Source organism: Eretmochelys imbricata, chromosome 6 (assembly GCF_965152235.1).
Source record: "Eretmochelys imbricata isolate rEreImb1 chromosome 6, rEreImb1.hap1, whole genome shotgun sequence".
Lineage (NCBI taxonomy): Eukaryota > Metazoa > Chordata > Testudines > Cheloniidae > Eretmochelys > Eretmochelys imbricata.
In genome coordinates, this window is record NC_135577.1 from 132,450,174 (window position 1) to 132,476,329 (window position 26,156).

A 26,156-nucleotide genomic window follows, 5' to 3' on the forward strand; every position below is an offset into this window, starting at 1 on the left:
AATGGCTATTAGCAAGGATGGGCAGGGATACATCCCCATGCTGAGGGCAACTCTAAACTTCTGACTACCAGAAGCCAGGAGTGGAAGGCAGAGATGATTACTCCATAATTGCCCTGCTGTATATATTCCCTCTGAAGCTCTGGTATGCCCCACTGTTGAAGAGAGGATACTGGGCAAGTTGGAACCATGATCTGACCCAATATGGCAGCTCTTACATTCTTCTTTTGGAGCAGACCAAAAATTTAATCTAAATCTAATGCTGACCTTTTAATGATGACCACGGTATCTCTTCCTATGAGGCCTGAGCTGTTTTGAAAGATCTCCAGGAGCCACCATAATCCTGCTTCTATTTTTGTGCTTTTTGAATAATGGTTCTATAATACAATACAATCTATTATTTTGTTTGCATGATCTAGTGACTCACAATAATTAGAAGCCATTGTATCTACGGGAAACTCTGATGTCTTCAATGTGTATACAGTTGCAATCAGATACATGGACTTGGAATTACACCAGTCTAAAAGCGGTATAACACAATGGAGAACCGAGCCCTTTGGGCAGATTAAAAAAAAATGTTTTCTGCTAATTATTTCTTTAGCTAAAAGTCGTTTATTTTGCAAATAACTGGTGAAATCGCTAATTGTCTCTGTTCAGGCTACCTGCAGCCTAGAAACAAAAAAGAGGAATGATTTCAAAATCTGTTCAGGCACTTTGGAAAGGGTTATTTGCTTTGCCTTCTGTTTAATGCTTTTCCAAGGCTCCAGCCAACAATGGCCATTGAATAGCTACTCCCATTTGTTATCTCCTGTCGCAGTAAACATGCATTATCTAATACATGGGCTTCCAGTTTTTCCTGTGTGCCATTGTGCTGAAGCCATGATGAAAGCTTTATTAGCATTAGTCGCAATAGAAACAACAGACTAACAAATGGCTGTGCATTTGGTAGTACATTGGCTTGGCCACGATGGACTTTCTTGGAAGAGCAGGAAGAGGAAAGAGGCAGATTGATTTCATTTGCTCAAATAACATTTATGTTTATGTATTAAGGCAGCCTAATCTAAATAAATGTCCTTCCCTGGGCATTTTAGTAGCAGAAATAATCCACATGGCTCTGAATGCAAAACCACCCATTACTGCCCAAAATATTTTAGGAAGGAGGAAGAGCACAAATATAAGCCTAAAGTGGGTGCTCTTTTTGAACAGCTGCACAAATGGCTTTGACTCCTTCGCATGTCTAGCTGACCAATGTCACTGAGCAGCCTTTATTGTTCCAGTTGCAGAATGCTGAAGCATTTTAAAGAGGCCACCTCCTGAAATATGCCATTGGTGCAGTCAGATTATTGCATCTGGCGATTAAAGCACCTCGCACATTTTGTCATGATTTACAGATACAGAAGCTTGGGAACTGGGATCTGGTACAGGTGTTTTCAGGTCTGTGTTATCATAGGCAAAATAAATGTACAAAGTCAGAGCCAGGCGGGAATACCGTACTGAGTTGCTAGCACAGTTAAAACAACTCTAATTAGAATGGAAATGAGAGCCTGGCCCCCAACCCTATATTATGCCCGAGGAATATGAATATGGTGACTGGCGCTCACTGTCCCAAGACATCCTTTAAACCAAGGGATTAGAAGGGTTCAAAAGTTACAGGAATAATGACAAGATCCAGAATTATTACAGGAAATATTAAATCCAGAAATACACAGAAGAGTTTGGGCACAGATAGCCCTCTTGCTCTAGGATGTAAGCCAAGCTCAAAAGACCAGTTCTCATTACCCAGGGGCTGCCCACTGCCACGGCTTGTGGCATATGCCTCTGAAGCACCTGGTTCCAGTCCCCATCAGTGATAGGTAAGGTTAAGCTTTTGTCACAGATATTTTTAGCAAAAGTTATGGACCCGTGACCTGTCCTTGACTTTTACTAAAAACACCCATGACAAAACGGGTAGCCCGGGTATCTGCAGGGGTGGGGCGACTGGGAGCTCCAGGGTCCCCCTCTGCTGGTGACTCCAAGCTGCAGGGTCCCCCCCTGCCTCCCGCGGCAGCCGGGAGCTCTGAGGGTCCTCCCTGCCACCCACGGTGCACGGGAGAAGTGGGGATCCCCTCTACCACCCGTGGGGGCCGGGAGCTGTGAAGGCTCCCTGCCTCTGCAGTCGGCAAGGGACCCTGCCAATCCCCACCGGCGCTGGCTGAAGTCACAGAGGTCTTTTCAAGTCACGGATCCTGTGGCTTCCGTAACCACCATGATTAAATCGCAGCCTTAGTGATAGGATTCAGGACTAGATGGAGCACTGGTCTGATGGGGTATGGCAGCTCGTCCTTTCCTGTGATGATGGTGTAAGCCCGGGGTTCTCTGTCTGGGGGTCGGAACCCCTCGGGGGTCGCAAGGTTATGACCTGTGGGGTGGCGAGCTGTCAGCCTCCACCCCAAACCCCACTTTGCCTCCAGCATTTATGATGGTGTTATTTATTTTAAAAAGTGTTTTTCATTTATAAGGGGGGGGGGTCGTACTCAGGCTTGCTGGGTGAAAGAAGTCACCACTACAAAAGTTTGAGAACCACTGGTGGAAGCCATCTGCTTAGTACTGCAGCATTTCTCAGGGGGAGGGGACCAGCAGCTTTGGGGAGGAAATTTTCTTTGGCTATTCTGTGACCCTGCACATCTGCAGAGAACTGGGCAGGGCAACTCAGGCAGAAGGTGCCCGGGAAGTTCCAGAGCACGGTGTGGCAGTTACCTGACATGCACTGGGGCGGTTTCTGTGTCGTTTTCATTGTGAGCAACCCAGCTGGCAGGTCTCACCCCAGTCACCCTCTGAACGCTGAGCCAATCAGAGAGCAAAGGGTGAAAGGGAGAGCCAGGAGCTATAGTAAATTCTTGCCTGACTTAGCTGGGCTTACGGGGAGACGATAATGCCCTAGCGAGTGAGAGCCTTCGAGAGATCTGGGCCTGGATAGTCTATATGCTGATCCCAATCCCTGGGCCACTTTCGAGACAGGCTACTGATTTCTGTTTCAGCAGCAGCTAAGACCAGGCAGCTATTAAAATCCGAGTGGGAAGGGAATTCCCCAGAGCGTGTGTTTGCGAACAGGGTTGTGAAGCGTTTGAAAGGACTGAGGGGCTGTCACGCTCCTCGAGCTCTGAAGAGTCCAACTGACACCTGCTACATACTGCCGCTAGGCCATATGGACTGAAAAAATCAACTCTGGGAGGAAATCAGAAAGGGATGTGTGTGCTAAAATGGGGGAAATGTGATGTTGAAAACTTATATCTGAAGGTTTGAAACAGAAACAAAAGAGGGAAAATCTGTCGAAGGAACAGGCATACTGATTGATAGGTTTGATTAAAAGTTATTTATAATGTTCTAAATATTGTTTTATACTATTTTCAATGTGTTTTATGTGCACTGAGTATTTGCTATTCACTTTCTCAATAGAGCACTCTCTCTTTGAAAATTTACTGGGAATTATTCACATCTATTTAAGTTTTACATACAATAGCCCTGGGTTTTAATTCTGTGTATTTTTCACCTTTCATCCAAAGAATCCAAATAGTTTGATAGACTATATACAGGGATCACTTCAGTCTGTAACCTGAACAATTCCCAAATATTCCTTTGTGCTGTGTAAAGACCCTCACCTTCCACCCCAGAGATGGCTGCAATGCTATGGTGGTGAAGTATTCTCTCACAAGTTTTAAAATCTGTATTTAAGGCTTTTAGTATTAGCTGTACTTTTGTTATATGGGAATCTAAATCCTTTCCCAGCTGTTCCCATCAGTCCCTGCCCCAACTCATTTGCAGCGTTGGTTTAAGTTGTTAAGAATGGAAACTTGATTCACACCCAGGATACTTTGCAACTCCAGGTTTCCCTAATGCACCAGTTCTCAAACTTTAGCAACTCCAGGATCCTCAACTGTATCACCAGGATATCAGATCAAAGGCCCCTTGTACACATAGATCCATAAATCACAAGACCAAAAGGGACCACTGTGAATAATCTAATTTGACTCCTGTATAACACAGGGCACACATGGAAAATAAACAAACCCCTCAGCAACATGGGGGAGGCTCTCCCCAGAGTCTGAGATTGTGTGCATGGAAGGTCCCCTTTTGCAGCAGGCAGGGCTGCTATCAGGGGGACCCAATGTGAATCTAGAGGATACGTAGCTTATTATTCCCCTTGACAAACTTTCCTTTCTGGCTGCTGGTTTTTTGTAACCTGCTCATCTCCACTTTCAAAATCGTTCACCGGTTTCCCATGTTAATAAAAGTGGTTTCCCCCTCATACTGCCCACTCCAGGCCATGAAAACAACAGCGAACACCCTGCTCTCCTTGTGCTGAGTAGGGGATAGTTTCACTCTTCTGATTCAGCTGCCCGCAGGCTTCAAGCAACATGGGACTTGGCACCAGCTTTCATCGTCCCTGCTTCGGAGTCTAGGGCTCTCAAAGGCTTTGTTATTACAGCTCAGATAACCCTGCACTGTGTGAAGCAGGCTAAACCTTCAGTGTAATGTTTCCTGGGTTGACTGCCCAGCACAGAGTGGCCAAAGCTGAACGGACACAGCACAGGCTGGAAATTTAGGTGGTAAAAATGTCCTGTCAAGGTAGCTCAGAATTGAGATGCCCTCACCAAACCTGATCAGGCTCATGTCATAGTCATGGCCGAGCCAAAGCCCGCTGGGCTCTGTGGAAATGTCTGAATGACTTCACTAGGTTTTGGGTCCAGCCCTACAGTTAGTGCAGAGGTGGGCAAACTACGGCCCGCCGGCCACATCCGGCTCACGGGACCATCCTGCCCAGCCCTTGAGCTCCCGGCCGTGGAGGCTCGCCCCTGGACCCTCCCCTGCTGCCCCCCCCCCCTTCTGCCTCTCAGCTTGCCGCGTTGCCAGCGCTCTGGCTCACCGCTCCTGTCGGGCCGGGCGGTGGCATGGCTGCCAGTCCTGCCACCCTGAGTGGTGTGGTAAGGGGGCGGGGAGCGGGGGGTTTGGATAAGGGGCAGGGGGTTCCAGGGCGTAGTCAGGCGACAGGGAGCAGGGGGCGGTTGGATGGGGTGGCGGTTCGGGAGGGGTGGGGCGGTCAGGGGACGGGGGGGGGGGTTGGATAGGGGGTGGGAGTCCCGGGGGGCCTCTCGGGGGCGAGGGGGGGTGGATAGGTGTTGGGCAGTCAGGGGACAGGAAGCAGGGGGGGTTGGATAGGGGCAGGGGGTCCCAGGAGGGGGCAGTCAGGGGACAAGGAGCATGGGGGGTGGATGGGTTGGGGGCTCCTAGGGGGGCAGTCAGGGGGTGGGAAGTGGGAGGGGGCAGATAGGGGGTGGGGGCCAGGCTGTTTGGGGAGGCACAGCCTTCCCTACCCAGCCCTCCATACAGTTTCACACCCCAATGTGGCCCTCGGGCCAAAAAGATGCCCACCCCTGAGCTAGTGTCTCCTTCCAGTGGGCTCTGGGTGCCTGGTTACCTGCCTTCTCTCTCTGCTCCCAGCACACCCTGTCAACAAGGGTAGGTCTCCTCTCCTGCCCTCTGACAAGAGGCAAAGATATTTTAACCTCTCCGGACAAATGACACCATCAGTCACCGAGCAACTTGGCAGACTCAGAGAGGCTTTTCAAACAGATTCAGGAAGAGAGAGGTCAGCTTGAAGCAGGCTTTGGGGGTGGCTGGGTTTCCCTCCCACTCCCCATTAATTGCTTCTGTGTGTAAGTGCTACGGGGCTGGGAAGTGCAGCTTCACAGGAGAAGGCGAAGGTTCCAGACTGATTTTCCTTATACCGGTTAGATTGAGCTGAGGGAGGTCATGGGGAGTATATGCCGCCTTGGACATCAAAATGGATCTTCCCTTCAGTGGAGTTGCATAAATTAGAGACATGAAAAGGTTGGAAAAGGTAAAGAAGTGTTAAACAATAGGGGAGAGGAGGTGTTCATCACTTTCCCATCTTTTCACTTTACCACTTCCCCATGGAAAATACGAGGAGTAAGGAGAAGAAATCCTGAATCTCCAGAAACCAAAACCAGATAACTTAAACATTTCAGAAAGTATGTCACAAAAATAGAAGTGACATTTTAACTCAAAGCAAAATGAAAAATTGTATTTTGTTTCCATATGTCGATATGAAATTACATTTAAAAAAATCTGGTAGGGAAATTGAAACCGTTCATCGATGCAGACATTCTGCAAAAAACTTCAATCTCAGTTAAACGAAATTCTCTGGTGGGGAAACTTTGGCCAAAAAATTTGACCAACTCTATCTCACCGTAATAACATGGAATTCTCACTGCACTTGCAGGAACTTGGTCAAGCAAAGACTTCACATTTGTCCCCAACTCCCCCAGAAGATTACTCTGTCATCAAAGATGCATGAGGCTGGCTCTGAATTGGATCAGTTTTATCCACAAAATTACAAGACATTTCCTCACAATGGGAGGGACTCCGAACAGCCACCCAAGCAGAGGACCCTGGGATTCACCAGTCTGTCTACAACACAAAACAAATTAGAGCTCCAGCTTTCTTCCCTCTCGCCTTGTGTCATCCATGAACAAGGGGGTCTTGTGAGGATGAAGGCAAAGGAAGTTATTCATAGGCCTCAAGGTAAGAGTTTGGGTACTGATTTTGATGGAGCAGGTTCTGATCCAAATGGGCATACATCTACATTGATTAAATCCAAGGCCAGAAGGGACCATTATGCATATCCAGTCTGACCTCCTGTACAACACAAGCTAGAGAACCTCACCCAAGCATTCCCGGGTCCTGACCCCAGAGTGTGGCAGGCAATGTCAGTCTATGAGATAGTGTAATTTCCAGTTACCTTAACTCCAGCTCTACTCCAAACAGAGCTTCAAGATATGGCCAGCAGTGTGAGCTACCTGGAATAACCCACCATCCTCATGAACTCCCCGGTGGTCTAAATTGGAGCCCAAGCGGGCATGGCTGGAGTAGCAATGGAACCCTCAGGGTAGGACACTTGCTGGGGATTCATGACCACCTGAGGTTGAGAGTCAAGGGATATCGACTCTTCCTGGCCTGTCATTAATTCCCAGGAAATACTATGCCTCCAACGTTGTTCACATAACAGCACATGGCAGGCTCATGGAAGTGAGATAAGCCTCTCCTCAGTGAAAGGGAAAGCTTAAAACCAGCTACCGGTTTTTGCCAGTTACAATGAAATCCATTCAAAAGCAGTAATTTCACAGTAAATTGAATCAAGTCGGTGCAAATGGCGTTAAAGACACCGGGGTCAGGTGCAGCCACTAAGCTCAGTGAAGCATTATTTAGGCTTCTTTTGACTAGCTGTGTACTTCAGAGCAGCTCTTCCTCTATGAAGAACACAGACAGGTCCCAATTGATTTCCCTTGTAAATCAGTGCTCACAGTATTGCAAAATACTCCCTCCCACGTGCTCTGGGTGAGTCATTCTTCTTTTTATTTGGGTGGGTGAGTAAATATCAGTCCGTTTTCCCATTATCTCTTCATCATGGTGATGTTATGCCAGGGCTGGTAAATTTCCCATTAGTTTTTCAAGGTTGCCTTACTACCCTAAGATTTTTAGTCTTTCAACAGTCCTGTTGCTTTGCAAAATTTAATGTTCTAGATTCATTGCTCTGAAGTTAGTTTAATGTTTCTGTACCTTTTCACTGTTGTTTTTCTTGTGTTAAGTGCACCGGAGGCTTATTCTGGGAACATGTTTATTATTTCAAAGAGCTGAAGTGTATTTCCATATCTGCTTCAGCTTAGAGCTACAGAAATAGTCTCTCAATATCTTTTACGTTGTCTGTGGGAGTGCGCACTGACTGCTAAACCAACTGATTTTCTGCTGCTGTCTGCCTCTTCTGCTATAGCCTGAGGGAATGGAAATCATAAAAACCAATATTTGAACTTCTTCCAGCTTTCTGCCCCTTTGAGCATTAGTCTGCCTACCCAGCTGCGGCACAATATGGAGTCAGCTCGCTGTCACACACAGCACGGCTGGAAGTTTGGAAAGGGCAAGACAAGAGATAAAGGGGCAGCAAAGGAGGGGCTGCTGGGGGATAAAAATCACAGTCAGATGTTTGTATGGGATTCATAGAGATTTTTCTGCATTCAGTGCCATGCTGGGTGCACTTAAAAAGTTCCAGTGGTATGAAATAGCTGTCGCCTCTGACAGAGAGACCTGATCTTTAAAATGGGAAATGCCATTGGAAACAGTTCAATCTTTCAAACCAGTGGGAATGAATTGGTTGCCTCTCTCCCATTCACACAACGAACAGTAACAATAAAAAACAGACCCATTCCCCTTTTCCCAGTGTCCTCAGCCTTCTGTTCATTCCCACCTCTCACTGTTTTCACTTCTTAAAATTTCACTCTTTCCTTCGTTGTATCATTCTCCACCCTCCCATCTCCCTTTTCTGTTTGATCTCACCTTCCTTTGCCTCCAGCATTTTTGGCTGGCATGACACAGCTCATCTCCGGAGCTCTATGAGAATCCTGGCCTCCCAGATGGTTTTCTTTTCGCGAAGTGACAAAGAGTGTTTTTAACAGAATTTTACTCATTTTTTAGTTCCAATATGCTTGCATCCAAAATCTGTTAATGACTCAAATGTAAGAGAAAAGTGACACTTTTCTATTTATCCATATTAGCTAAAGTACTAAGAGGACATTCCTTCAAAGGGTCCTCACAAAATGAAGAACAGTAGTCTTATGAAAGTAAGCAAGGTCACTGAATTGATGGGAATAGTGCAGTTGATAGCAAAAGGAAACTGAAGGCTATATCTAGGAAAAAATCCAGAGTTGTTCATGCAAGAGTAAGGTTAAAATTAGGGCTGTCAATTAATTTCAGCTAATGCATGTGATTAATGCAAAATAAATTAACTAGATTAAAAAATAGTCATGATTAATCACAGTTTTTATTGCACCGTTAAACAATAATAGAATACCAATTTACATGTATTATAAGTATTTTTGGATTTTTTTCTACATTTTCAAATATATTGATTTTAGTTAGAACACAGAATACAAAGTGTACAGTGCTCATTTTATATTATTACTTTTGATTATAAATATTTGCACTGTAAAAAAGATAAATAAAAGAAATGGTATTTTTCAATTCACTTCATACAAGTCCAATCAGTCCAACTTCTTGTTAAGCCAATCGCTAAGACAAACAAGTTTATTTACATTTATAAGAGATAATGCTGCCCACTTCTTACTTACAATGTCACCTGAAAGTGAGAACAGGCATTCACATGGCACTGTTGTAGCCAGCATTGCAAGGTATTTATGTGCCAGATATGCTAAACATGCATATGCCCCTTCATGATTCAACCTGTAGGCATAAAGTTTTACATTGTTTTGTTTCTGAGTGTGGTTATGTAAAAAAAAAATGCTACATTTGTAAGTTACACTTTCACGATAAAGTGATTGCACTGTAGTACTTGTGTGAACCCAAGACTGTCCACCACATGGCACTGGCATTCAATATCAGATTGATGGCAACCTCTTCAACCATTCTCGTCTCCGTGCCAGAACTAAAGTAATATCAGCAACAATAACCCAACTCCAGAACGCAGATGATTATGCACTCAATGGAGGATTTACAAACAGCCCTTAATTGCTTCTTTGAAGCTTACAAAAACCTAGAGCTAACTCTGAACATTGGCAAAACAAAAGTTCTCCACTAGCCAGTCTCTGGTCAATCATCAGACCCAGCAAGGAAGATCTATATCGAGAACGAAGAACGGGAAAATGTAGAATACTTTGCCATCTCTCACAGAGGGCAGACAGACGTCGAGATTCAGCACAGAATTTGCTGTGCCAGCCTTGCATTCGGCAGACTATTTCACCGGGTGTTCAACAATCACAACATCAGAACACACACTAGACTTTTAGTTTATAAAGTGGTGGTAATAATCCCAACTCTCCTCTACGGCTGTGAGACTCGGGTGCCCTACAGAAAACGCCTGAAAGACCAGGAATGCCAGGACCCGCGCTTTCTTCAGAAGATCCTCAACATAAAGTGGGAGGATCATCGCACTAATGTCAGTGTCCTCACAGAGGCCAACATCGTCAGTGTTGAGGCCCTTATTATCCAACACCAGCTGAGGTGGAGCGGGCACTGTGTGCGCATGCCTGATACATGCTTACCAAAACAGCCGTTGTATGCCCAGCTCACCAAAGGAGAACGGAAACTGGGAGGCCAAAAGAAACGCTTTAAAGACACCCTCAAGATAAACATCAAGAGAGGCAGCATCGACACCACACACTGGGAGACAGCAGCCCAGGAGAGGGATAACTTGCGAAGACTTCTCAGAGAGGGAACGTCCACTTCTGAGGAAAATCACTTTGTCCTGATCACAGAAGAATGCCAGAAAAGAAAGGAAAGACAATTGTCAGGCAGCAATGGTGGGCCAGCCCTGTCTTCCAACAGCACCTGCAATGTCTGCCAACGAGCCTGTGGCTCAAGGATCGGACTCCTCAGTCACCAAAGGACCCATGAAAATGAAACCTGTGAAAGACATCACCCTTGACCTCAAGGGATTGCCGATGATGATGACAGTTCTTATATGAGGTGTATTGAAAAATATGGTTTCTTTAGTTTATCTTTATTACAGTGCAAATATTTGCAATAAAATAAGATAAAGTGAGCACTGTGCTCTTTATATTCTGTGTTGTAACTGAAATCAATATATTTGAAAATGTAAAAAAAATCCAAAATATTTATAATAAATTTAAATTGGTATTTTATTATTGTTTAACAGTGCGACTAAAACTGTGATTAATAACTATTTTTTTCAGAGTAGCAGCTGTGTTAGTCTGTATTCGCAAAAAGAACAGGAGGACTTGTGGCACCTTAGAGACTAACCAATTTATTTGAGCAAAAGCTTTCATGGGCTACAGCTCACTTCATCGGATGCATAAAGTGGAAAGTACAGTGAGGATATTTTATATACACACAGACTATGAAAAAATACACATTGTAAGGAGAGTGATCACTTGAGATGACAAAGAAAATAACAGAACGCCACTAGCCGTCACCTTCAGCCCCCAACTAAAACCCCTCCAACGCATTGTTAAGGATCTACAACCTATCCTGAAGGATGACCCAACACTCTCACAAATCTTGGGAGACAGGCCAGTCCTTGCCTACAGACAGCCCCCCAACCTGAAGCAAATACTCACCAGCAACCACATACCACACAACAGAACCACTAACCCAGGAACCTATCCTTGCAACAAAGCCCATTGCCAACTGTGCCCACATATCTATTCAGGGGACACCATCACAGGGCCTAATCACATCAGCCACACTATCAGAGGCTCGTTCACCTGCACATCTACCAATGTGATCTATGCCATCATGTGCCAGCAATGCCCCTCTGCCATGTACATTGGCCAAACTGGACAGTCTCTACGTAAAAGAATAAATGGACACAAATCAGATGTCAAGAATTATAACATTCATAAACCAGTCGGAGAACACTTCAATCTCCCTGGTCATGCAATTACAGACATGAAAGTTGCGATATTACAACAGAAAAACTTCAAATCCAGACTCCAGCGAGAGACTGCTGAATTGGAATTCGTTTGCAAATTGGATACAATTAACTTAGGCTTGAATAGAGACTGGGAGTGGCTAAGTCATTATGCAAGGTAACCTATTGCCCCTTGTTTTTTCCCTACCTACACCCCCCCCTTCCTCAGACGTTCTTGTTAAACCCTAGATTTGTGCTGGAAATGGCCCAACTTGATTATCATACACATTGTAAGGAGAGTGATCACTTTAGATAAGCTATTACCAACAGAAGAGTGGGTTTGTGTGTGTGGAAAAAAAGGTGAGGGGGGGAGAAAACCTGGATTTGTGCTGGAAATGGCCCACCTTGATTATCATATACATTGTAAGGAGAGTGATCACTTTAGATAAGCTATTACCAGCAGGAGAGTGGGGTGGGGGGAGAGAAAACCTTTTGTAGTGGTAAACACTCATTTTTTCATGGTTTGTATGTATAAGAACATCTTCTGTATTTTCCACAGTATGCATCCGATGAAGTGAGCTGTAGCTCACGAAAACTTATGCTCAAATAAATTGGTTAGTCTCTAAAGTGCCACAAGTCCTCCTTTTCTTTTCACTTAAGATGAGCTATTACCAGCAGGAGAGTGGGGTGGGGGGAGAGAAAACCTTTTGAAGTGATAATCAAGGTGGGCCATTTCCAGCACATTTCCAGGAGTTAACAAGAATGTCTGAGGAAGGGGGGGGGGGGAGGAATAAACAAGGGGAAATAGTTTCACTTAGTATAATGACTCAACCACTCCCAGTCTCTATTCAAGCCTAAATTAATTGTATCCAAATTGCAAATTAATTGCAATTCAGCAGTCTCTCGTTGGAGTCTGTTTTCGATGTTTTTTTGTTGAAGGATAGTTAATTTGAGGTCAGAAATCAAGTGACCAGAGAGATTGAAGTGTTCTTCGACTGGTTTATGAATGTTATAATTCTTGACGTCTGATTTGTGTCCATTTATTCTTTTACGTAGAGACTGTCCAGTTTGACCAATGTACATGGCAGAGGGGCATTGCTGGCTCATAATGGCATAGATCACATTGGTGGATGTGCAGGTGAACGAGCCTCTGATAGTGTGGGCTGATGTGATTAGGCCCTGTGATGGTGTCCCCTGAATAGATATGTGGGCACAGTTGGCAACGTGCTTTGTTGCAAGGATAGGTTCCTGGGTTAGTGGTTCTGTTGTGTGGTGTGTGGTTGCTGGTGAGTATTTGCTTCAGGTTGGGGTGCTGTCTGCAGGCAAGGACTGGCCTGTCTCCCAAGATTTGTGAGAGTGATGGGTCGTCCTTCAGGATAGGTTGTAGATCCTTGATAATGCATTGGAGAGGTTTTAGTTGGGTGCTGAAGGTGACGGCTAGTGGCGTTCTGTTATTTTCTTTGTTGGGCCTGTCCTGTAGTAGGTGACTTCTGGGTACTCTTCTGGCTCTGTCAATCTGTTTCTTCACTTCAGCAGGTGGGTATTGTAGTTGTAAGAATGCTTGATAGAGATCTTGTAGGTGTTTGTCTCTGTCTGAGGGGTTGGAGCAAATGTGGTTGTATCGTAGAGCTTGGCTGTAGACAATGGATCGTGTGGTGTAGTCTGGGTGAAAGCTGGAGGCATGTAGGTAGGTATAGCGGTCAGTAGGTTTCCGGTATAGGGTGGTGTTTATGTGACCATCGCTTATTAGCACTGTAGTGTCCAGGAAGTGGATCTCTTGTGTGGACTGGTCCAGGCTGAGGTTGATGGTGGGATGGAAATTGTTGAAATCATGGTGGAATTCCTCCTGGGCTTCTTTTCCATGGGTCCAGATGATGAAGATGTCATCAATATAGCGCAAGTAGAGTAGGGGCGTTAGGGGACGAGAGCTGAGGAAGCGTTGTTCTAAGTCAGCCATAAAAATGTTGGCATACTGTGGGGCCATGCGGGTACCCATAGCAGTGCCGCTGATTTGAAGGTATACATTGTCCCCAAATGTGAAATAGTTATGGGTGAGGACAAAGTCACAAAGTTCAGCCACCAGATTTGCTGTGACATTGGGGATAGTGTTCCCGACGGCTTGTAGTCCATCTTTGTGTGGAATGTTGGTGTCGAGGGCTTCTACATCCATAGTGGCCAGGATGGTGTTATCAGGAACATCACCGATGGAGTGTAGTTTCCTCAGGAAGTCAGTGGTGTCTCGAAGATAGCTGGGAGTGCTGGGAGTGTAGGGCCTGAGGAGGGAGTCTACATAGCCAGACAATCCTGCTGTCAGAGTGCCAATGCCTGAGATGATGGGGCGCCCAGGATTTCCAGGTTTATGGATCTTGGGTAGCAGATAGAATATCCCAGGTCGGGGTTCCAGGGGTGTGTCTGTGCGGATTTGTTCTTGTGCTTCTTCAGGGAGTTTCTTGAGCAAATGCTGTAGTTTCTTTTGGTAACTATTTTTTTAAATCTCACAATTAATTCCGATTATTTTTTAAAAACATTTGGCCACCCTTGTTAAAATATATCTGAATCCTTTACAGGTACACAGCACCAAATGAAGGAATACAAACATTGTGCTCTCTCTCCCAGTGCATGGCACTGCAGTAAGGGGGTAACAGAGTTCAGAATTTAGCTCTGTGAGTCCATTGCTGTACCTGCAAACTATACAACTTTCAAACATTTGCTTTTTTATTCCTTGTATTACAGTAACATCCAGGAACTCCACATGAGCCCGGGGCCACACTCTGCTATGGCCTGCACAGACACAGAGTCAGAGCCAGCCCCTGCTTTGAAGAGTTTACAGTTTACATCAGTGGTCCCCCAACTTTTCATGGTCATGCCCCCTTTATCCCTGTCTGTGCCTCCCAGGAGCAGGGCCACGGCTCAGGGGCGGGGAAGACAGGGGTAAGAAGGCTGAGGCTGGGACCGCAGCTGGGGGTAGGTCTGAGGCTGGGGCCAGGAATGGAGCTGCAGCCAGGGGCCAAGGCTGGGTCTGGGGCCAGCATTGGGAGCGGAAGCCACAGTTGGGGCCAACGCTGGGGATGGGGCTGAGGGTGGGGCTGGAGTGGGCCTGGGTGGTGCTCCCTCCCCATCCCCCACTGGGCTGACCCAGGTCCCACTGGGCCCCCTTGAACTGTCCTCTGTGCCCCCCTAAGTAAGGCAATTAACCATTGGAACAGCATACTAAGGGCTGTGGTACCTGTTAACGATAACTGCGCCTGTATTCCCCCTCTGTGGGCCATCAAGGGCACCATCTCTCAGGTTTCTGGCTCACCAGCCATCGCGTCTCTTGGGAGGAGATATGCATTCCTCTCCCTCCTGACTGGGGTATTTCCAGGCTGCAGGGTTCCCTGCCTACACTGTGAATTCCCCCAGCTAAGTCCAGCTGCCTAAGCAGGTCTGCTCTGCATTTCCCCTCTGAGACCTTAAACAGTGTAATTGCCACAGTTAAGTTATCCCACCACTCTTGCTAAACAAGTCCGTGTCTATAACATTCCTGTAACATTTATTCAATCATTTATTAACCCTTTATAAATGGAGTCTCAATATGAAATGTGAGCAAAGTGACCTGCAGAATTTAATACACAATTATCATCCTCCTATTGACTTCTTTCGGGTGGATCGAAAGAACCTCCAGAAAGGACCTCACAAAGGTTCAGTTGTGCAGCTTTCTCGCACTTTGCTGACCCTCTTTGGAGCTGTGTTGGTTCCATCCCTAGCAAATGGGAGTATACTTTTCTACAAACAATGTGTGGCTGCTGTGGAGACCTTGTTATGGGGGGCAGGTCACAGCGTACCCCTCTGTGGGTGCTCCGGGCACCTCTCCCACGCTGTGGATCCACTGCAGATGAAATAATATTTTTGTAACCCTTCCCTGTCATTTCCAATGTGCCTGGGGTAGGTTTTGCCTCAAAGGGAAGAATACCTCTCTGTGTACATTTGCTATAATTGATTTACACCAGTAAATGGTCGGAGCAGCTTTCTCCCCCTAACCAGTTGGGGTGACCAAACCAGCTGTGCTCCTTGGCAGCAGTTCAATCTGGAATAAAATGGGTCACTTTTTACGTAGGGCTCTTTGCAGCATGAGAACAAGCTGTGCCCAGCAATTGTCTCCTGCAATTTGAAATGGCCTCTGTTCCTCCTGGAACTGCTGTCAAACTATCCCATGCATCTTCTTTGGAATTATTTCTGAGTGGATCCGTTAACAAAAGAGTCCTCCACGAGCAACCCCAGAGACAAAGTTTATGCTTTGTTATTCATTCTTCTCAGGACAAGGGTCTGGAACCTTTAATCCAGTTAGGCGGACTTTGGCACTGGGGAAATCTTGAGAATAAGAATGTTTAAACATAGAGTGACTTTGCTGCATTTTCTATATTCTCCTGCCTGTGATTGCAGCTGATTGGAAACAGTGTGGGTTTAATTTATTTTCTTCCTTGCAAACTATTTTTACCTTTTAAGTCATCCCATGATCTTATGCTATAAATATTTCCTTGTCAAGAGACTGTGAAATTACAAATGTATTGAGTTCAGCATTTTGATTTTGTTGTCCAGTCAGGCAAAACAAGATGACGGGCAGGGTGAGAGAACATTTCTGATCCAAAACACAGGTCCCGGGACTTCCAATCTCATAGATACTCTGCACCCAATCCAGCTGCCATTGTCGTCAAAGGGAGCCGGGTGGGGTCCGGAGTGAGGAACTGCCTTGGTTAGTACTGATTGTGCAGTGATTGCAGAATCAGCTCCAATTTTTAATTAAGAAAAGTGGCAAAAAAAAAAAAAAAAAGAAAAAGAAAAACACAGACTTGTGTTAAATATGAACTTTTTCATCCTTACAGTGACAGTTCATTTCTTGGGTGGCCCAATTCTGGTCTCCCCAGCACCAATGTTACAAAGGGGTTCATTCAGTGGAGTCGTTCCTGATTCACTCAGGTGGCAAAAGGGAATCGGACCCATAGGTTCTACTGGTGGCAAAACTGCACAGATGGCACCAATCTCTTGAGACCCAGATTCTTTTTTCTTAGGCAGTGTAAGCAATGTCTTAATTTGGGCTGGAAGAGTCTAGAGATAATGGGTTGAAATGCACCATTAGTTGGGTGACCAAATCAGTTTACAACTAGGTCAGTGTATCAGTCTTGCACCAATCAAAATGTAAGCTGAGTCTTCACGGCATGTCACCCAGCAGTTATCCCTGCAGTGCAAGTCAGAAACCCTACGCCCAGAAAGCAGGACTGGAAGGAAATACCCCCCATGTTATTAGCTCTCTGACTCAGAGACTGATGGTTTCTGTTGAGGAGGAACCGGTACTGAATGTTAGGCAGCATTCCTGGTGTTTTAGAAAAGTTACTGCAATAAAGAAATTAATGAAGGGCAATTTATTAGCAAAATTCCAATTAGTTTAATTAAATTACATTATTTTCCTCTTTGCTGCTTTCTAATTTGGATATATGAGAATGAAAATTAATATTAATGTCTTGTGTTTATTCAGACTTGATGAACTGACTGGCATGGTTTGCCAGCATTTAGCTGTCTGATTTAAATGTGGATAAACCTGTTGGGGACACTGGGGCATGGCCACTAGGTAACTCGAGGGGATGGAAGACCACGAGTGTCGATGAAGCCCCCTCGCACTAGGCCCAGGTGTCCTTGGCCCCCACTCCCGCCTGGAGGCACTCGCAGCAGCTCTGCGTACTAGGCCCAAGTGTCCTTGCCCCCCCCCCCCCCCCCCGCCTGGAGGCACACACAGCAGTTATGCTGAGAATCTGCAACAATATGTTGCAGAGTCAGACTACCTGAAACTAAGCACGGCCAAACAGGGGAGATATGGAAGAACAATGCTGAATAAAGCAGCTTTATGTATAGTTTAACAAATGATACAGAGAATCAGGGAACTAGCTGGGAACTGGATTGGCTGGCTATATGGATACTTGGGGCAGCTTGCTATTGGATAAGTATGCTGGGAAAAAGGATGTATAAAAGCCTGTGTAACTTCCTGCTCTGTGTGCAGGATTTGAGATTTTATTCTCCCTGTATCTTTTTGCAGCTGCAAATAAACTTTTCTGCTTCTCCACCCTGTTGTGATTATTGGGTGTAGCACACCGGGTAACGAACCATCTCAAGCTGTTGTTCAGCCTCTCGGCACTGGGTGCCGGCAACAAACCTTATTTCATAAAATCCATTTTTGATAACAAATTTCTTACAGATCAGAGTTCAGGAAAATGAACCGAATTATCACTTTCTTTCTTAAGCATTTCATGGAATCATCATGCAGTAATGGCATTGACAGACTTAGAGAGAAGGATCTTAATGTTACTGTAACATATTGTAATGATAAAGACAATTTTTCTCCTTCCCATATAAAGATTACCTTGGCGGGTGTTTGGAGCCAATTCAGAATCACTGTCCGAAAAGTGCTCCGCAGATCTCCCCATCTCCATTTAGCTCTTCCCTGTTCCAGGATAAGTAATCTTACCTTTACCCCTCTCCTCCTCTCCCAGCCTCCAATCTCCCCCAGCTCTTCCCCATTTCCATGGTCCTGGTGCTCAGGCAGTGGCCTCCAACTCAGAGACATGGGGTGAAATTTTCAAAAGCGTCCAAGTGACTCAAGAGTGTAAATCTCATTTCCGAAAATGACATAGGTGCCTAATGCCTCGGTGCCCTTCTGTCTTTCAACCGTACAGCTTTCATACAGCGACTGCCTCCAAATCACCTCTCCCCTTTGGAATCCGGTATAGTGACAAACTCACAGTTCCGCTCACCAAAGATCTTCCAGGTCTCTCCCAGGACTCAGTCTCTCTAGCTCTCCCCAGGACTGTGTCCTCTGCTCTCGCCTCCTCAGGGTGGTCCCTTAAGTCACTCCACTTCCAGACTGTCAGCCTGGTCACTGGAAAGCTTCCTCCCCGGTCTGTCTGAGATGCAGCCAAGAGCTTTGCTCACAAGCTGGCACACAATCCACTGTTGCTGAGCCGCTCAGGGAGGTACTTCATCTGGAGACTAAAATTCCCAGCTGTAAAGGGCCCCTCAACATACATGCACCCAAAGGGTCAATTCCTCATTACGCTCCCTCTTTGTTCAGGATCTTGCAAGTTGATTTGAGTACAACATTGGCATTCTCTGGCAGGAGTCCCCACTGCTTTCCCCCTCCCATTTCACCAAGCCCCCCTTCCCTCCCCCCCCCACCCCCGGCCCTGTGGGACCGTCCTTGACACCTCCCCGTGTGTCTCTTTCCAAATGCAAGCTTTTGTCAAATCCTCTCACTTCTCTCTCGAGCTGCAACATCTCCACAGTCTGCCCTGCTGATTCTATTGATTTCCACTGGGGGCCCTAGGCTTAGGCCCTCACCTTCCTAGACTACTCCCATGACCCACTGGATATTGTTTCTCTTCTGCCATCCATTCAAACCCTCAAGTCGAAGTTGCCTTACTTGTCCTGTGTTCTAATCACGTCACCCCCCTACTCAAATCCTGGCATTGGTTTCCTGTCTCCTTTTGCAGCAGGTTCAAACGCTTCAGCCTCATTGTCTAGCCCCATCCCCCACCCCACATACATCCCCTGGGGTGGAACCATACACAAAAGCATTCATTCAAAAAATGTTGTGAAAGTCATCAAAGCAATTACTCAGTGATCAGCTCTGTTCCCCAGTGTCCCCCGGCCACTTACATAGCAACTCTCCTTTCCTACCGGGCTATGCCTCACTATGCCTCACCTACTGTGCTATGCCTCACCTACTGCAGCCCAAGTGAGGCACCAATCCCTTCTTTTCCTTGTCCCCGTACTGCCTCCACCCTTCCTATTCCTGGGAACATTTCCTTCCTCCGGGGCACCCAGCCACCTTGCCTTTTTGGCGAGTCTTCCACCACTCACCTTCCACCCCATATGCATTGTGAGTGTGATTAGAATTGCATTAGCAAATAGAGGCCCCAATCAGGGATCAGGGTCCAACTGTGCTAGGTGCTGTACAGATTTTTAAGGAAATTGTTATTCAAAAAGCAAAATTTATTTAAAAGAGAGTGAGCGAGCGAGAGAACATCCCTGGAACTAAATGCAACACAACATGTTATGTTATGTGCCTGCCCTTCCCTTAACCTTTTTGTTGAACTTATATTGTAAGCTTGTCAAGGCAGGGGCCTTCTCTGCAAAGCATTTCTGCATTTGCAGCATTTGGGGCTGTATTCTAAGGATTCTGGCATTCATTATGGTTGCAGCTACAGGGTAAGATGCGGGTGGGGTAGGCGAGATCCAAAATGTGCCTAAATTATTGAAAAGCCTTCTTATGTCATGGAGATGGGTAAATTAGCTAAGATAAATAGGGAATTATCTGACCCCAGGGCTGACCTCATCTAAGTACAAGCCTTCAACAAGAAAATGGCAGTAGAATGATTTCAAACAGGGCTTTACACTTTTTAATTGTTTTTATTTCAGTTGGCATGGAAGAGCAGGAGACCATGCTGTATCACATCTCAGACAATGCCATCGCCTTGTTTTGTATCCCATACACTGTATTACACAGACTGTGCATATAAAATATACATGACAGCAGTATGAGATTGGGCACTGCTCTTAATGGGTCACCTTTACGGGTCACATTCTACCTTTACTAGTTTGGGATGTGGGAGACTGGGGACAGAGCCATAGCATCTGAGAAGAAGGTGGATGAGCCATCCTGCTTGCATAGATTGCAGTCACCCTGGGCATAGCAAAGAAAGTTCATGCTCTGGAATGCTGTTCTTTCAAAAGGAGCCGAGTTTGCACCCACTAGCACTTACCAACCAAAGCTCAGTTGAACAATGTATTTAACTTTCGATAAGTTCATGGAGGATAGGTCCAGCAATGGGCAGGGATGGTGTCCCTAGCCTCTGTTTGCCAGAAGCCTGGAATGGGTGACAGAGGATGGATCACTTGATGATTCCCTGTTCTGTTCATTCCCTCTGGGGCACCTGGCACTGGCCACTGTCGGCAGACAGGATACTGGGCTAGGTGGACCTTTGGTCTGACCCAGTCTAGCCGTTCTTATATTCTTAATACCCATTGACTACAAAACTCTGACATGTGCTGAAGTGTTTGGCCTATAATCCAGTCTATCCCTCTCCCATGCCTTACCATGGTTCAAACAGGTTCTCACTGATGTACAGCAGACAAGAATTTTGCCCTAAGTATCTAGGACTATGCCTGAACATGGTTTGTGATAAACAGAAATACCGAGATGATGGGTTCTGTCTGCTTTGCACAATTGAAGGAATCTAGAGCCTTTAATTGCTGACTCCTCTTTGCTAGTGTTAATTTCACCTTGAGCGAGCCTCACTTTTACACTGGCCAGTGACACATGGAGCATCCTGGGCACTTTTCCCCAGACTGCTGTTTAAACTCTGTATTAGTGGTAACTGTAGATCAAGGAAGCTGCATTCCTTCTATTGGAAGGGGAATGGACTCCCAGTTAGTAAAGTGAAATGTGGCCTGAATTTATCACTGGGAGGTGAGATACTGCTGTGAGCCCACATGGTATTTCAGAATACTTTCCACTTCAGGAACGTTTGCTTATTTGTAAAATCATTATTCATTTTAGTCACTCTGGAAATAAGGACCTGTTTAAAACAACCTAGTTTTTAACGAGAAGCACGGCGGAAGTAGAGTGAGCGATGTCTGAGCTGATGGTAATTCAGCAGCTGTTCGCAAACGGCCGAGAAATTCTCATTGCCTTGCCCAATTTGACCTTTTAATATGCTGGGCCAAGTCATCACATGTTCCCCACAATGCATCGGTCTCAAATGTATTGGGCACAGCTGGTCAGATATTTTCTGACAAAACAGATTTCTGTTCGGAAAATGCTGATTCCATGGAGTCAGAATGTTCCATTGGGAACAGGCCAAAGTCATTGAAACTTTAGATGGAAACCAGGCAGGTAGGCAGGCTGGCTGCCCAAGCTTGCTGATTCACCCAGCATTTCTCGGGCTCCCAGTCCCTGGAAGCCCAGCCAGTGGGAAGCATGGGCCAGTCTCCCTGCTGAGTGGGCTGCCCCAGAGCTGGGGAGCTGGGGTGGTGGGACATTTTTGAAAAGTTCCGTTCTTCCAAAAGCAAATTTTTAGGCGTTGTCCTGCTGGTGGGAAATTTCTCACATCTGACTTTTTATTCCTATTGGGAACAAAAAAATATATTTGGAAATGCAAAATTTGCTGTGATGGAAATTCCGGTTCCCAAACAGCTCTAGTACTGGGGCAACCAACGGGGGCAGAAAATTGCCATTAAATGCAGTAAGGGCATTTCAAAATTAAAATGTAGCGGCCTGTTACAACTGTGTAAGAGCTCAGCAGACTGTTTCAAATGAAGTGTTAAACACATTGTACCTGCTTCAGGCTTCTGAGAATTCTGCCTGCAGGGGATAAATTGGAATGGATTCATTTGTATCCCATTTTGTGTCCAACACCGAAGAGCAGGTTGGAGATACAAACCACCAATTTCATCTTTGTACTTTTTTGTCTAGCAGTTAGGCAAAGGGGCCATAGAGCTCTTTGGGTGGCTCTTCGCCATTGTACTCATCGCTACATCCTGATGCCTTAGTGTTCTTGCATGCTTAACAGTGACAGGTTACACCCCTACACCACAAGTTTACCCTTGCATGGAAATATATTTTGCAACTGGATATACATCAAAAGCTTAACCATCAAAGTTGGTCACAGCTGGAGATGGGGCACTGGATGGGAGGGCCAAGGATCTGGGATGGCATTGAGTATTTGCTTGGCTGGCAGGCTCTCACTCACATGCCCAGGGCTAGCTGATCACCCTAGGTGGGGCCGGATGGAATTCCCTCCCATGTCAGAGTGGCAGGGACATCAGGATGTGGGGGTTTGCCTTCATCTGCAGCATTTGGGTACAGGTCAGTTGCCAGGATTATCTCGGTGTATCTCACCTAATAAATTCCCTCCCCCTATGGGCGCCTCAGGCACTGTGCACTTAGGGCCCACCTATTCCCGGCTTGTGGCACAGAACAGCTTAGTCTCCTGTTGGCTGCAATACGTCGGCTGTTGGGTTTAGTCCCCTGATGCTGGGTGGTGTTGGTGGCTGCTTGGTGTGCTAGACCAGTGATCAGAGTACTCAGGGGTTCTCAAACTTCATGGCACCACCACCCCCTTCTCAAAACAAACATTACTTCACAACCCCAGAAGGGGAGACCAAAGCCTGAGCTCACCCAAGCCCCACGGCCCTGGGCGTGGGGCCAAAGCCCAAGCCCCATCACTCCTGGCAGGGGGACCAAAGCTGAAGCTTAGGGCTTCAGCCCCAGGCAGGGGGCCTGTAATCTGAGTCCTCCCACCCAGGGCTGAACCCCCCGGCTTTGGCTTCGGCCCTGGGCAGTGGGACTTGGGCTTCAGCCCTGAGCCCAGCAAGTCGAAGCCAGCCCTGGCGACCCCATTCAAAGGGGGTCCCAACCCACAGTTTGAGAACCTCTGGACTAGATGATTTACTGGTCCCAGCTGGCCTTAAACACCATTAATCTAAGTTTTACCCTCATGGATATGTGGCTGGCTCACACTGATGTCAATGGAAGTGGGCATGTGCAACCAATGACAGAATCTGGACTTGTGTATAAAGATTTATAACCCACATCATTCTCTATATGCCGTCTGTGAGCTGCAGATTCTGGCACAGGAAAGCCTTGTGGCAGAAGGTGATGGTAAATGACAGCTTGAAAATTGCTATCATTGGTTGTTTTTTTGCACATATTCTTGATTTGGAAGAAGCTATGAATCCAATTTTCAGGTTAACTATGGATATATTGTACCACCCTGCAGCCACACTGTGGTAATTATTTGATCTGTTTAACAGACAATGTTTTCATTACAGAGAAGTAGTTTGCCTGGTGATTTCCATTGTGAACCCAGACTTTTGAATATATCACAAGGCTTTCCTCTTAATCAAGATATGCTTTTAACCTCTAGAAATACAAATACTCTGATGGTGTGAGTGAGCGACCTCTAGCCCCCTTTATATGTTGATTTACTACCTCGGATAGAAGACCTCAATGTTCAATTTCATGCATTTGTACTTCTGCTTAAAAACATTAACTTTGCCGAAATCTCAAGGAAACCTGACTCCTGACACCATGACATCTATTTCTGGGCTCCTAATGATCACAGAGATGGAGACATTTCTGATATAAAACCATAGAATTTTGGTTTCTGTTGCCCTTGATATCCTCGATTATAATTCAAAATAGCTACAGAATTAACCCACTGGCAATTCCTTCCATGAGCAATGAATATTTAATGAATATGAAATACCAGGTATGATTTTTCAGATTACGGGACATTTTAGGAAAAGGCATCCGGATCAATGCCTATTTGCATTTTCTTTGGACTAAACATTATAAACCCCAATAACTTTTTTTTTAATCTTAATGAAAAATATTTAGCTTTTGTGAACAGATAATGCTGCTGACTGTTGGTGATACTAACACTGGAAAATTGATCAATAAAATGGTCTTAGCACAGTGGAATTGTGTGTATGTCAACACTGGACTCTGGGGGATTTGCTCAGGTTATTTAACCCAAATATATTGCATCCATTTTGCATTTGGTGTATGAGTGCCATTCTGTACACAAGCAATGCTAACTCAGTAGGTCGCTCCGCTAGCAAAACAAGAATTTTTCAAAACCCATCCAAATCTTGATCACTTTTTATCATTATTTCATGGAATTGAAACCGGCTTTGGGCCCAGTCCCTATCAAAAGAGATCTGAACTGATGATCCTCATTTTATCATCCAGTAAATCTAATAAACAAACTGCCATGATGTCTCAGTGCATTGGCTGTCATTTTAATGTACTTTTACTTACCGTTTCCAAGAATTTTCCATTTTCAATTTTTATCAGAACAAGCAAGTCATCTGAATCTACTGGCTCTCAGTAAACATTGTCAGGGCTTCACCATAGCTGGAACCCAACCAAATTAATGGTTCATTTTAATCAGTTTCACTGCCAGGGGTTTAAAATTAGTCAGTCGCATGTTTTCAGATGTTTACACCAGAAACGTCACGGTGTGGTAACTGTGGGGGATCGCAAGGCTATTGTAGGGGGGTGGTGGGATTAGCACCCTGGCAGGGGCACTGCCTGCAGAGCTGGGCAGCCAGAGAGGAAGATTGCTGGCTGGATTCCCTGTGGGTTACCATAGGTCCAGTTTTCCCAGCAGTCTCCCACCCCAGCGCGGGAGTAACAGCTGCAGCCGCCCTACATGGGAGAGGGAGTGACAGCTGGAGCCTGTCTACGCGGGATGGGGGAGGTAATAGCTGGAGCCATGGCCTCTCTGCTCGGGGTGGGGGTAACAGCTGGAGCCACGGCCTGTCTGTGTGTGGGAGGGTGACATCTGCCCACTTATCTAAGTCCATCTTGTGCCACATAAGCCAAGAAGCAGAGGTAACAGACTGGAGAATCTGGCCCTCTCACCTCTGTCAACAAGACTGTGCTCCAGGCTCTGGGTCTTTACTGCCCTGCCCGTTGCATGTTCCTCGTCCTTTCCTCACTTGTCTCTCCTTTGCTCCCGCCAGAATCCTGTTGCTAAATGCATCTCACTTTGCTGCTATTCAGCTCACCTTTCGCCACTCCCTTCAGTCTCCATCCTTCTTCCAATCCAGCCTCTCTTTGGCTAGAAGGCACAACATAACTGTGCCCTTACTCTCCATCTCTGCTCTCCACTCTCCTTACAACATCTTCCCACACAGCCTGTTCCACCAAGCTGTTCTCCATACCCTTTGCCCAGCTCCAACTTGTTGCTTCATTTATTCCAACAGCTTTCAAATCTTTATCTTTGTACAGCACCTAGCGCAATGGGGCACTCTCCTTACTAGGCTGCAGGTGCTGCTACACTACAGATGTACTATAATACACATTATTACATCATAATAAATCAGTACACAAGAATTCCTCTCCTCCTCCTTCTTCAGAATAATTGTAATATTCTCTGACCCCGAACACTTTGGAGAAATATTTAAAAAGGTGACAGCCCTGACCTGGAGAATTAAATCACACTACGTAAAAACTGTCCTATTAAATAGCTGCAAAATTCAGGCCAAATCCACCACCACAACAAACATAGAGAATATATCCTGGTGGGATACATGTTACTCAGAGTTAAGCACAAAGCAGCGTATGGGGATGAGAGAGAGGCCAAGCGAACGGATTTTATATATGAAAAGAGAGAGGAAGAGAATGAATGTGTGTGTGTTAGGTGAAGGGAAAGTGAGTAACACCATGTAATAATACCTTATACACGAGCAACCTGCTCTGAAACACCTGTTCGTTAGGAAGGAATATTTTTGTTGTAGAACAGCAAATTAAATGCTGAAACAGCAAGAACAAGCACTAAAGCAGGACACGTGTTTCAGTGTAAGGTAAGGCAAAGATGTGTATGCTGGAATGACAAGCAAGCCATAGCAAGAAACAAAGTTTAAGACATTTGTACAGGATGAAGCTATTTGCAGTGTAAGTCTAGCTGTGTCAGCCCCAGGATATTAGAGAGACAGGGTGGGTGAGGTCATATCTTCTATTGGACCAACTGCTGTTGGTGAAAGAGACTAGTTTTCAAAAAGCTCTTCTTCCCGTCTGGGAAAGGTACCCAATAAAATATACTGCCTCACCCACCTTGTATGAAGACATGCAAAACGTTTGCTATGGCCAAATTCTTTCCTGCCTTTAATCATGCAAACTTCCTGA